We start from the raw sequence: 12,461 nt of genomic DNA on the forward strand, positions 1-12,461 counted from the left end.
GAGCCCCCCATGCCTAGAGCCCATGCTCCGCAACAAGAGAAGCCACTGCAATGAGAAGCCCACACACCGCAACGTAGAGTAGCCCCCGCTCGCCCCAATTAGAGAAAGCCCGCACGCAACGAAGACCCAACGCAGCCAAACATAATTTTTTTTTTTTTAATTTATGTGGGACATACAACCACCTGTAGTTATTTGTAGGTACAGCTAATTATATTTCTTGGCACATAGTAGGCGCTCAGTATTTATCGAAATAATTAATGTTTAATGCTTAGTATATTTTTTTACTGAGAACCAGTCATTAACAGTTTGGTTATTAAATAGTGTTTTGTCTGATCTTTGAGTTCTTAAAATTTCTCTAAGAAGTGTACTTCATTTGTAGGGCAGGTAGGGCAGTGTTTAGCACCGAATGGTCACGAGATACATGGAAGTTATACATCCCTTTTTTTTTTTAAAGCTCCTTAATCCATTTCATTAGGAACCTACAAAATAGAATTTTTCAATGATTGTTTATTATCTTTCCTTTTTTATATGGAAATGGGGAAATGGCATTTTTTAAAAATTATGTATATTCAAATGATGGTGTTTTAAATCACACGGAACAACAACAACAAAATCTTGATAAAACAAGAAATGGGAGAAATAAAAACTGATTTCTGAACCAAATGTGTACTTACACAATAGTGAATCACTGGGAAATGTAGTCATGGACTAGGTAAGCTCCATGTGAAGAAAACATATAGGAATTCAAAAGCGTTATAGCACATAACTCTTTGTTTTTTAAATAGATAGGCCTCAAAGTTTTTTTTTTATAGCACATCACATCTTTTTAAAATAAATTCTCACTTTTCTTTTTTGGCTACATTGGGTCTTTGTTGCTGCGCGCGGGCTTTCTCTCGTTGTGGCGAGTGGGGGCTACTCTTGGTTGTGGTGTGCAGGCTTCTCATTGCAGTGGTTCTCTTGTCACGGAGCATGGGCTCTAGCCTTGTGGGCTTCAGTAGTTGTGGCACGTGGGCTCTAGAGTGTGTGGGCTTCAGTAGTTGTGGCTCGTGGGCTCAATAGTTGTGGTGCATGGGCTTAGCTGCTCCGTGGCATGTGGGATCTTCCCAGACTAGAGATCAAACCCATGCCCCCTGCATTGGCAGGTGGATTCTTAACCACTGCGTCACCAGGGAAGCACCAGGACTATTTTTTTAAGGAAGTACGTTTATTGGCGGTTGATAATTCATCTTTTCTGAACTGCCTTTTTATATCTTTTACCTGCTTTTCTCCTGCTGTCTTATTGTTTTGCAGGAATTCTCTATATGTTAGGTTATTCTTTAGTCTGTCACATATTCTAAATTCCTTTTTCCAGTTTGCAAGTTGCTTTTTAGTTTTCTTTGGAGGTTTTGTTTTTAGAGGTTTAAAATTTTTAACTTTTTACACATCTTAATCTTTATTTTGCTTTTATGGTTGTTCTTAAACCATACTTTCTGTACTAGAAAATTATAAAGGCAATATTATGTATTTACTCATTTATATTTTTCCTAGGTCATTTATAATTCCTTTTTAAAAATTTTTATCGTTTTATTTTTTTAAAATAAATTTATTTTATTTATCTTTGGCTATGTTGGGTCTTTGTCGCTGCACGCGGGCTTTCTCTAGTTGTGGCGAGCGGGGGCTACTGTTCATTGCAGTGCACGGGCTTCTCATTGTGGTGGCTCCTCTTGTTGCGGAGCATGGGCTCTAGGCTCATAGGCTTCAGTAGTTGTAGCTCACAGGCTCAGTACTAGTGGCTTGCAGGCTCAGTAGTTGTGGCTCGTGGGCTCTAGAGCACAGGCTCAGTAGTTGTGGTGCACGTGCTTAGTTGCTCCACGGCATGTGGGATCTTTCCGGACCAGGGCTTGAACCTGTGTCCCCTGCATTGGCAGGCGTATTCTTAACTGCTGCACCACCAGGGAAGCCCATAATTTCTTTTTAAATGTTTTTTTTTATTTTTATTTATTTTTTTTTTGTGGTATATGGGCCTCTCACTGTTGTGGCCTCTCCCGCTGCGGAGCACAGCCGCTCCCTGGTATGTGGGATCTTCCCGGACCGGGGCACGAACCCGTGTCCCCTGCATCGGCAGGCGGACTCTCAACCGCTGCGCCACCAGGGAAGCCCTTTAAATGTTTTTATGTAGAGTTTATTTTAGCATTTGGTTGGTATGATATATGGATCTAGCCTTTTCCAGATTGTCAGTCAGTTTGCAGGTAAAATCTGAGTCATCTTCTTTCTCTGCAGAGAATGCAGTCATTATCATTTTCTAAGTTCTTTCTGACTTTCCTCTATGGACTTTTTCTGTTCTTGTGACATTCTGTACTATTTTTATGATTGAACTTTTTTTTTTTTTAACGTCATTATTGGAGTGTAATTGCTTTACAGTGATGTGTTAGTTTCTGCTTTATAACAAAGTGAATCAGCTATACATATATATATATCCCCATATCCCCTCCCTCTTGCATGTCCCTCCTACCCTCCCTATTCCACCCCTCTAGGTGGTCACAGAGCACCGAGCTGATCTCCCTGTGCTGTGTGGCTGTTTCCCACTAGCTATCTATTTTACATTTGGTAGTGTATATATGTCCATGCCACTCTCTCACTTCGTCCCAGCTTACCCTTCCCCTTCCCTGTGTCCTCAAGTCCATTCTCTGTGTCTGCGTCTTTGTTCCTGTCCTGCCCCCACGTTCTTCAGACCAATTTTTTTTTTTTTTTAGATTCCATATATATGTGTTAGCATGCGGTATTTGTTTTTCTCTTTCTGACTTCACTCTGTATGACAGACTCTAGGTCCATCCACCTCACTACAAATAACTCAATTTCATTTCTTTTTATGGCTGAGTAATATTCCATTGTATATATGTGCCACATCTTCTTTAAACATTCATCTGTTGATGGACACTTAGGTTGCTTCCATTGTATTAGAGGTGCTATTGTAAATAGAGGTGCAAGGAACATTGTGCTACATGACTGTTTTTGAATTATGGTTTTCTTAGGGTATATGCCCAGTATTAGGTTGCTTCCATTGTATTAGAGGTGCTATTGTAAATAGAGGTGCTATTGTAAATAGAGGTGCAAGGAACATTGTGCTACATGACTGTTTTTGAATTATGGTTTTCTTAATTTATGCTATTGTAAATAGAGGTGCAAGGAACATTGTGCTACATGACTGTTTTTGAATTATGGTTTTCTTAGGGTATATGCCCAGTAGTGGGATTGCTGGGTCATATGGTGGTTCTATTTTTAGTGTTTTTTTTTTTTTTTTTTTTTTTGCGGTACGCGGGCCTCTCACTGTTGTGGCCTCTCCCGTTGAGGAGCAACAGGCTCTGGATGTGCAGGCTCAGCGGCCATGGCTCACGGGCGCAGCCGCTCCACGACATGTGGGATCTTCCCGGACCGGGGCATGAACCCGTGTCCCCTGCGTCGGCAGGCGGACTCTCAACCACTGCGCCACCAGGGAAGGCCTATTTTTAGTTTTTTAAGGAAACTCCATACTGTTCTCCATAGTGGCTGTATCAATTTATATTCCCACCAACAGTGCAAGAGGGTTCCCTTTTCTCCACACTCTCTCCAGCATTTACTGTTTGTAGATTTCGTGATGATGGCCATTCTGACTGGTGTGAGATGTTAACCTCATTGTAGTTTTGATTTGCATTTCTCTAATGATTAATGATGTTGAGCATCCTTTCATGTGTTTGCTGGTAATCTGTATATCTTCTTTGGAGAAATGTCTATTTAGGTCTTCCGTCCATTTTTGAATTGGATTGTTTGTTTTCTTGATATTGAACTGCATGAGCTGCTTGTAAATTTTGGAGATTAATCCTTTGTCATTTGCTTCATTTGCAAATATTTTCTCCCATTCTGAGGGTTGTCTTTTTGTCTTGTTTATGTTTTTCTTTGCTGTGCAAAAGCTTTTAAGTTTCATTAGATCCCATTTGTTTATTTTTGTTTTTATTTCCATTACTCTAGGAGGTGGGTCAAAAAGGATCTTGCCGTGATTTATGTCATAGAGTGTTCTGCCTATGTTTTCCTATAAGAGTTTTATAGTGTCTGGTTTTACATTTAGGTCTTTAATCCATTTTGAGTTTATTTTTGTGTATGGTGTTAGGGACTGTTCTAATTTCATTCTTTTACATGTAGCTGTCCAGTTTTCCCAGCACCACTTGTTGAAGAGGCTGTCTTTTCTCCATTGTATATTCTTGCCTCCTTTATCAAAAATAAGGTGACCATATGTGTGTGGGTTTATCTCTGGGCTTTCTATCCTGTTCCATTGACCTATATTTCTGTTTTTGTGCCAGTACCATACTGTCTTGATTACTGTAGCTTTGTAGTATGGTCTGAAGTCAGGGAGCCTGATTCCTCCAGCTCCATTTTTCTTTCTCAAGATTGCTTTGGCTGTTCGGGGTCTTTTGTGTTTCCATACAAATTGTGAAATTTTTTGTTCTAGTTCTGTGAAAAATGCCAGTGGTAGTTTGATAGGGATTGCATTGAATCTGTAGATTGCTTTGGGTAGTAGAGTCATTTTCACAGTGTTGATTCTTAAATCCAAGAACATGGTGTATCTCTCCATCTGTTTGTATCATCTTTAATTTCTTTCATCAGTGTCTTATAGTTTTCAGCATACAGGTTTTTTTGTCTCCTTAGGTAGGTTTATTCCTAGATATTTTATTCTTTTTGTTGCAGTGGTAAATGGGAGTGTTTCCTTAATTTCTCTTTCAGATTTTTCGTCATTAGTGTATTAGGATGCAAGAGATTTCTGTGCATTAATTTTGTATCCTTCTACTTTACCAAATTCGTTGTTTAGCTCTATTAGTTTTCTGGTAACATCTTTAGGATTCTCTATGTATAGTATCATGTTATCTGCAAACAGTGACAGCTTTACTTCTTCTTTCCGATTTGGATTCCTTTTATTTCTATTTCTTCTCTGATTGCTGTGGCTAAAACTTCCAAAACTATGTTGAATAATAGTGGTGAGAGTGGGCAACCTTGTCTTGTTCCTGATCTTAGAGGAAATGGTTTCAGTTTTTCACCATTGAGAACCATGTTGGCTGTGGGTTTGTCATATATAGCCTTTATTATGTTGACGTAAGTTGATTGAGCTTTTATAATATATAGTCAGCATTGTAGGTCAAAAAGAAGGTGGTCATTAAATACATTGTGTTGTGCTTTAAGGTGCTAGGGAATTAGGAAGGAATTGGTTTTGAACTATACCTTAACCAATAGCTGTGTAGCCATGTACGCTTTCTGGCCTTGTATTTGGGAAATAATATTTCTGTTCTAAATTATTTAATTGCATTTACTTAAGTATTTTAGACATTTCAGGGCTTAGCACCTGAACCTTTGACTCTCCACCAAGTACATTTCTTTTATTTGATTCTTTGTAAACTCTTGATTTATGTTTGTATTGCACTTTATGAATTTGTTTTAAAGACATAGCTAAAATGAATAGGTTTTATTTCTTTTGGCCATTTGGAATAGGACAGACTTCTGGGTGAAATAACTGAGTCTGGCTAGGAGATGTTTTACATTGATGTTGAAATCTATGGTCTTTACTATGTACATGTGGCTGAAATTGTTATTTGACCAAGAACATTTATTATTTCATATCTTCTGTAGGCTATACATGTGTAAAATTCATGCATTTTAAAGTGCCTATTTCGGGAATTCCCTGGCGGTCCAGTGGTTAGGACTCTGTGCTTCCACTGCAGGGGGTATAGGTTCTATCCCTGGTCAGGAAACTAAGATCCAACAAGATGCGTGGCACCAAAAAAAAAAGTGTGCCTGTCTCTTCTGTTTTAATACATCTTGTTAAACAGTATTTTTAAAAAATGAAGTTTAACTTCTTTGGGAATATTTCTGTCTTCATTAAGTTCCATATGCAGCGGTCCCCAACCTTTTGGCACCAGGGACCAGTTTCATGCAAGACAGTTTTTCCACGGGGTAGGGGGAGATGGTTCAGGCAGTAATGCGAGTGATGTGGAGCGGCAGATGAAGCTTTGGTCACTCGTCTGCTGCTCACCTCCTGCTCTGTGGCCCTCTGACGGTCCTCGGCCTAGGGGTTGGGGACCCCTGCCATATAGGATCCATAGTTTAATTAGTCTTTGCACATTTTGATCATTCTGCTAAGAAAATTCTGTCATTTTGATTTGGTACAACAAAAATCTCAAGATGAGTGTTTTCTTTTCAGAAGTCAGGTGATTTATGTCTAAAGTCCCTGAGAATTTTGCATTCTGTGTTTTATTCTTTTCAGGTGATCTGATGGTAGTTCAAGAAACAGCAGGAGAACTCCCTGTCAAGTGTATCAGAAACCTTATGGGAATTACCTGGTGGTCCAGTGGTTAGGACTCGGTGATTTCACTGCTGGGGCCCGGGTTTGATCCCTGGTCGGGGAACTAAGATTTCACAAGCTGCGTGTTGACCAAACAAACAAAAAAGAATATCAGAAGTTTTAGGTTTTTTTTCTCCTGAATAGTTTGTAAGTTGGAAAAGCTTATATGGTCTAGAAACAGGGGTCATTGTTTTGCTAAGGGAGGAGAAAATATTAATAGATTGCACAGAAATGCTAACTAAGGATGTGTCCGGGCAATGAAACTGAGAAGAAATCTCCTGAGGCAGGGGACCGTTCCCGTAAAAATTCTCCTCCCTAATAAAATAGTCACAGGAAGAAAGAATCCTTCCCTTCCAGCATTTCCAGGGTATGATGGCAAGAGCTGCAAAAAACATCCAGCAACGTAAAAACTAAGAGTCTGAGGGGAAAAAAGCCAAAATGTCAAGGCTGCCGAAGCAGAAAGACACGCTCTTTAATGACACCATTAGATCACTGCATCGATTCCATCTACAGACTTGTAAGACACCATTACATATCTTTCTTATTACTTAAGCCACTGCTTTGCAGCAAATGGAGTATTCAACAGCCTATTTTCATGTGCTGCGCAATCTTACAAATCATAAAAGCATGTCCACCAATCTGAATACCTGTAACAAAGTCACCCACCAACCATCTCAGTAAAGTGAGGCTTGTCTGGAAAATGCTATTAATGCTGACTTCAGTGTTGGCTAAGCAGGCAGTCACTGCTCTGGGAAGCTAAAACTGGTTAACTTTTTTGAATTAAAATACATTGAAATGCTTTTAAATGAAGGATCTTCATGCCAGCACTAGAACATTTCTCTGCCTAGGTCCTTTGGTAAATACTGTTAAGCTCCTTTTTCCTCTTATTTATATAGGAATATTCTGCCATTGACTACTAAACTTGCACTTTTTATTTATTTATTTATTAAAATTTTTTTTTTTTTGGTGGTACGCGGGCCTCTCACTGTTGTGGCCTCTCCTGTTGTGGAGCACGGGCTCCGGACGCGCAGGCCCAGTGGCCATGGCTCACGGGCCCAGCCGCTCCACAGCATGTGGGATCTTCCTGGACCGGGGCACGAACCCGTGTCCCCTGCATCGGCAGGCGGACTCTCAACCACTGCGCCACCAGGGAAGTCCCTATTTATTAAAATTTTTAAAAAAATTATTTTGGCTGCGCCATGACTGAGTTGCGACACGCAGGATCTTTAGTTGGGGCATGTGGACTCTTAGTCGTGGCATGCGTGTGGGATCTAATTCCCCAACCAGGGATCGAACCTGGGCCCCCTGCCTTGGGAGCATGGAGTCTTACCCACTGGACCACCAGGGAAGTCCCTAAACTTGCACTTTTTAAATAAAGAAGAATGTCTGTCTCATCAGAAGCTGGGGGGAATTTCTTAAGCAAGGAAGACACCAAATTTTTTTTTTTTTTTTAATAAAAGGCAGTGCTTTCTGTCACTTCTTATGTTTCATTGTTATACTGTACTTTTCATTGTTATAGGAATTATGATATGGTAGTTTACACGTTTTCTGTTGTAGGATTTCTAGGTGTAGCTTAAAATAATTTGAGGGAAAGCTAAAGATTAGACAGGTACATATTAAAGATATTAAATATTAATTCTAGATCCTGATTAGATTACAGCATCCCAAACTTCACAGAAAAAGCTACTTTTCCCCGTAACGTTCCAATTATTTATTTATTTGTTTATTTAATTTTTGAATTTTATTTATTTTTTTATACAGCAGGTTCTTATTAGCCATCCATTTTATACACATCAGTGTATACATGTCAATCCCAATTGCCCAATTCATCCCACCACTCCCACCCCCTGCCGCTTTCACCCCTTGGTGTCCATATGTTTGTTCCCTACTTCTGTGTCTTACTTTCTGCCCTGCAAACCAGTTCATCTGTACCATTTTTCTAGGTTCCACATATATGTGTTAATGTACGATATTTTTTTTTCTCTTTCTGACTTACTTCACTCTGTATGACAGTCTCTAGATTCATCCACGTCTCTACAAATGACCCAATTTCATTCCTTTTTATGGCTGAGTAATATTCTGTTGTATATATGTACCACATCTTCTTTATCCATTTGTCTGTTGATGGACCTTTAGGTTGCTTCCATGACCTGGCTATTGTAAATAGTGCTGCAGTGAACATTGGGGTACATGTGTCTTTTTGAATTATGGTTTTCTCAGGGTATATGCCCAGTAGTGGGATTGCTGGGTCATATGGTAATTCTATTTTTAGTTTTTAAGGAACCTCCGTACTGTTCTCCATAGTGGCTGTGTTAATTTACATTCCCACCAACAGTGCAAGAGGATTCCCTTTTCTCCACACCCTCTCCAGCATTTGTTGTTTGTAGATTTTCTGATGATGCCCATTCTTACTGGTGTGAGGTGATACCTCATTGTAGTTTTGATTTGCATTTCTCTAATAATTAGTGGTGTTGAGCAGCTTTTCATGTGCTTCTTGGCCATCTGTATGTCCTCTTTGGAGAAATGTCTATTTAGGTCTTCTGCCCATTTTTGAATTGGGTTGTTTGTTTTTTTGATATTGAGCTGCATGAGCTGTTCGTATATTTTGGAGATTACTCCTTTGTCTGTTGATTCATTTGCAAATATTTTCTCCCATTCTGAGGGTTGTCTTTTCGTCTTGTTTGTAGTTTTCTTTGCTTTGCAAAAGCTTTTAAGTTTCATTAGGTCCCATTTGTTTATTTTTGTTTTTATTTCCATTACTCTAGGAGGTGGATCAAAAAAGATCTTGCTGTGATGTATGTCAAAGAGTGTTCTTCCTATGTTTTCCTCTAAGAGTTTTATAGTGTCTGGTTTTACATTTAGGTATCTCATTCATTTTGAGTTTATTTTTGTGTATGGTGTTAGGGAGTGTTCTAATTTCATTCTTTTACATGTAGCTGTCCAGTTTTCCCAGCACCACTTATTGAAGAGACTGTCTTTTCTCCATTATATATCCTTTCCTCCTTTGTCATAGATTAGTTGACCATAGGTGCGTGGGTTTATCTCTGGGCTTTCTATCCTGTTCCATTGACCTATATTTCTGTTTTTGTGCCAGTACCATACTGTCTTGATTACTGTAGCTTTGTAGTATTGTCTGAAGTCAGGGAGTCTGATTCCTCCAGCCCCATTTTTTTCCCTTAAGACTGCTTTGGCTCTTTGGGGTCTTTTGTGTCTCCATACAAATTTTAAGATTTTTTGTTCTAGTTCTGTAAAGAATGCCATTAGTAATTTGATGGGTATTGCATTGAATCTGTAGATTGCTTTGAGTAGTATAGTCATTTTCACAATATTGATTCTTCCAATCCAAGGACATGGTATATCTCTCCATCTGTTTATATCATCTTCAGTTTCCTTCAACAGTGTCTTATGGTTTGCTGCATACAGGTCTTTTGTCTCCCTAGGTAGGTTTATTCCTAGGTATTTTATTCTTTTTGTTGCAATGGTAAATGGGAGTGTTTCCTTAATTTCTCTTTCAGATTTTTCATCATTAGTGTATAGGAATGCAAGAGATTTCTGTGCATTAATTCTGTATCCTGCAACTTTACCAAATTCATTGATTAGCTCTAGTAGTTTTCTGGTGGCACCTTTAGGATTCTCTACGTATAGTATCATGTCATCTGCAAACAGTGACAGTTTTACTTCTTTTCCAATATGTATTCCTTTTATTTCTGTTTCTTCTCTGATTGTCTTGGCTAGGACTTCAAAACTATGTTGAATAATAGTGGTGAGAGTGGGCATCCTTGTCGTGTTCCTGATCTTAGAGGAAATGCTTTCAGTTTTTCACTATTGAGAATGATGTTTGCTGTGGGTTTGTCATATATGGCCTTTATTATGTTGAGGTAGGTTCCCTCTATGCCCACTTTCTGGAGAGTTTTATCATATATGGGTGTTGAATTTTGTCCAAAGCATTTTCTGCATCTATTGAGATGATCATATGGGTTTTCTCCTTAAATTTGTTAATATGACTTTTTTTTCTTCAGTTTGTTAGTCAGGTTATCTAGACCCTACTACCACTTTCTGTAACTGCTACCCAGGGCTTGAAGGGGCTTATGCTCACAGCAGTATTTGGTGATAATGATAGTAATACAGTGATTCTAGGATTGTTGCTGATAAACTTTCTGAGACTGAATATGCCTGCGAAAAACAAGATGGTAGAGAGATGGGCTGTTTGACCATTGAAGGGACTTTGTTTCTGGCTTTACTTCTGAGGACCTTGTGTAACTGTGGCTTACTCATTGAAGTTGCTGTTAGAAACTGTTACTAACGTTCATATCTAGGACTTGAAAATATTAAAGGAAAATTAGCTATTTATTATATTGATTTTTGTCTATGATATTCTTAAAAATTCAGGACCATTTTTTCTTTTTTTTGTCTGTATTGGGACTAGAACCATATTATTTTTCAGATACACCTTATTTTGTACAAAAATAGGATAACCCCCCCCCCCCCCAATCTTTGATTTGATTTTGTTAGAATCCTCAGAAAAGCAGAGAATCTGTAATTCTCTTTATGGGAGTTAATAGCTGCCGGATGGAGTCCGTGTTCCTATAGTATCTGGACTTTGTCTTTATCTACTTGCCTATGTTGAAGTCTTTTTTTTTTTTTTGCGGTACGCGGGCCTCTCACTGCTGTCGCCTCTCCCGTTGCAGAGCACGGGCTCCCAGCGGCCATGGCTCACGGGCCCAGCTGCTCCGCGGCACATGGGATCCTCCCGGACTGGGGCACGAACCCATGTCCCCAGCATCGGCAGGCGGACTCTCAACCACTGTGCCACCAGGGAAGCCCTATTTATTTTTTTGAGGTATAATTGACATAATAAACTGAACATAAAGTGTTCAAGTTGATAAATTTAGATGTGTTACGTGTACCGTGACCCAACACCTCAGTGAAGATAGTGAACATACCTATTACACCCAAAAGTTTCCTCTTCTTTTTTTTTTGCGGTACGCGGGCCTCTCACGGCCGCGGCCTCCGGACGCGCAGGCTCAGGGGCCATGGCTCACAGGCCCAGCCGCTCCGTGGCATGTGGGATCCTCCTGGACCGGGGCACAAACCCGTGTCCCCTGCATCGGCAGGCGGACTCTCAACCACTGCGCCACCAGGGAAGCCCAGTTTCCTCTTCTTTATAATTCTTCCTGCTTATCTACCAGCCCCCAGTTACCTGTGACCTGCTTTCTGTAACTATATATTAATTTGCATTTTCTGGAGTTTTATATAAATGAAATCATATAGCATGCGCTCTTTTTTCTGGCTTCTTTCAGCATAATTATTCTGATATTCATCCACGTCGTTGTGTGTTATTAAATTTTTTTATTGCTGAATAGTATTCCATTGTACAGACATACAGTAATGTGTGTAGGCATTCACCTGTTAATGGACATTTGGATTGTGTTCACTTTGGGGCTCTTAAAAAGTAAGCTGTTCAAGAACATTCACATACAAACCTTTATGTGGATGTGTGCTTTCACTTTTCTTGGGTAAACACCTAGGAGTATTATAGCTAGATAGTATGGTAATGTATGTGTTACTATTAAAAACGCTACCCCATTGTTTTCCACAGTGATTGTTCTGTTTTACATTTTCACCAGCAGTTTCTCTGCATTCTTGCTGATCTTGGTCTGGTCAGTCTTTAATTTTAGTTATTCTCGTAGGTGTGTAGTGATAGCTTATTATGATTTTAATTTGTGTTTCATCAGTTACTGGTGATGTTGAGCATCTTTTCATGTGTCTGGTTGCCATCTGTATGTCTTCTTTGGTGAAGTGTCTAGTCAAATCATTCTTAAAAATTAGGTTTTTTAAAATAGTGTTGCTAGTTCTTTATATATTCTGGATACAAGTCCTTTATCAGATATATGCTTTGCCAATATTTTCTTTCAGTTTGTGGTTGTCTTTTCATTCCCTTAACAATACCTTTTGAAAAAACAGAAAGTTGTTAGCTTTGCTGAAGTCCATTTTATCGATTTGTTCTTTTGTGGATTATGCTTTTGGTGTCATTTTAGAAATCTTTGCCTAACATCAGGTCATAAAGAGTTTCTCCAATGTTTTCTTCTACAAATTTTACGGTTTTAGATGATACATT

At 39.2% G+C, this 12,461-nt stretch overlaps 1 protein-coding gene across 3 annotated transcripts in view; it reads left to right on the forward strand.

Annotated features, from left to right (window-relative positions):
• The window catches only part of BRWD1 (bromodomain and WD repeat domain containing 1), a 122,870-nt gene that overhangs the window by 12,880 nt on the left and 97,529 nt on the right, over nt 1-12,461 (forward strand). The gene's annotated exons all lie outside the window — the stretch shown is intronic.

Source organism: Leucopleurus acutus (assembly GCF_964270905.1).
Source record: "Leucopleurus acutus genome assembly, chromosome: 5".
Lineage (NCBI taxonomy): Eukaryota > Metazoa > Chordata > Mammalia > Artiodactyla > Delphinidae > Leucopleurus > Leucopleurus acutus.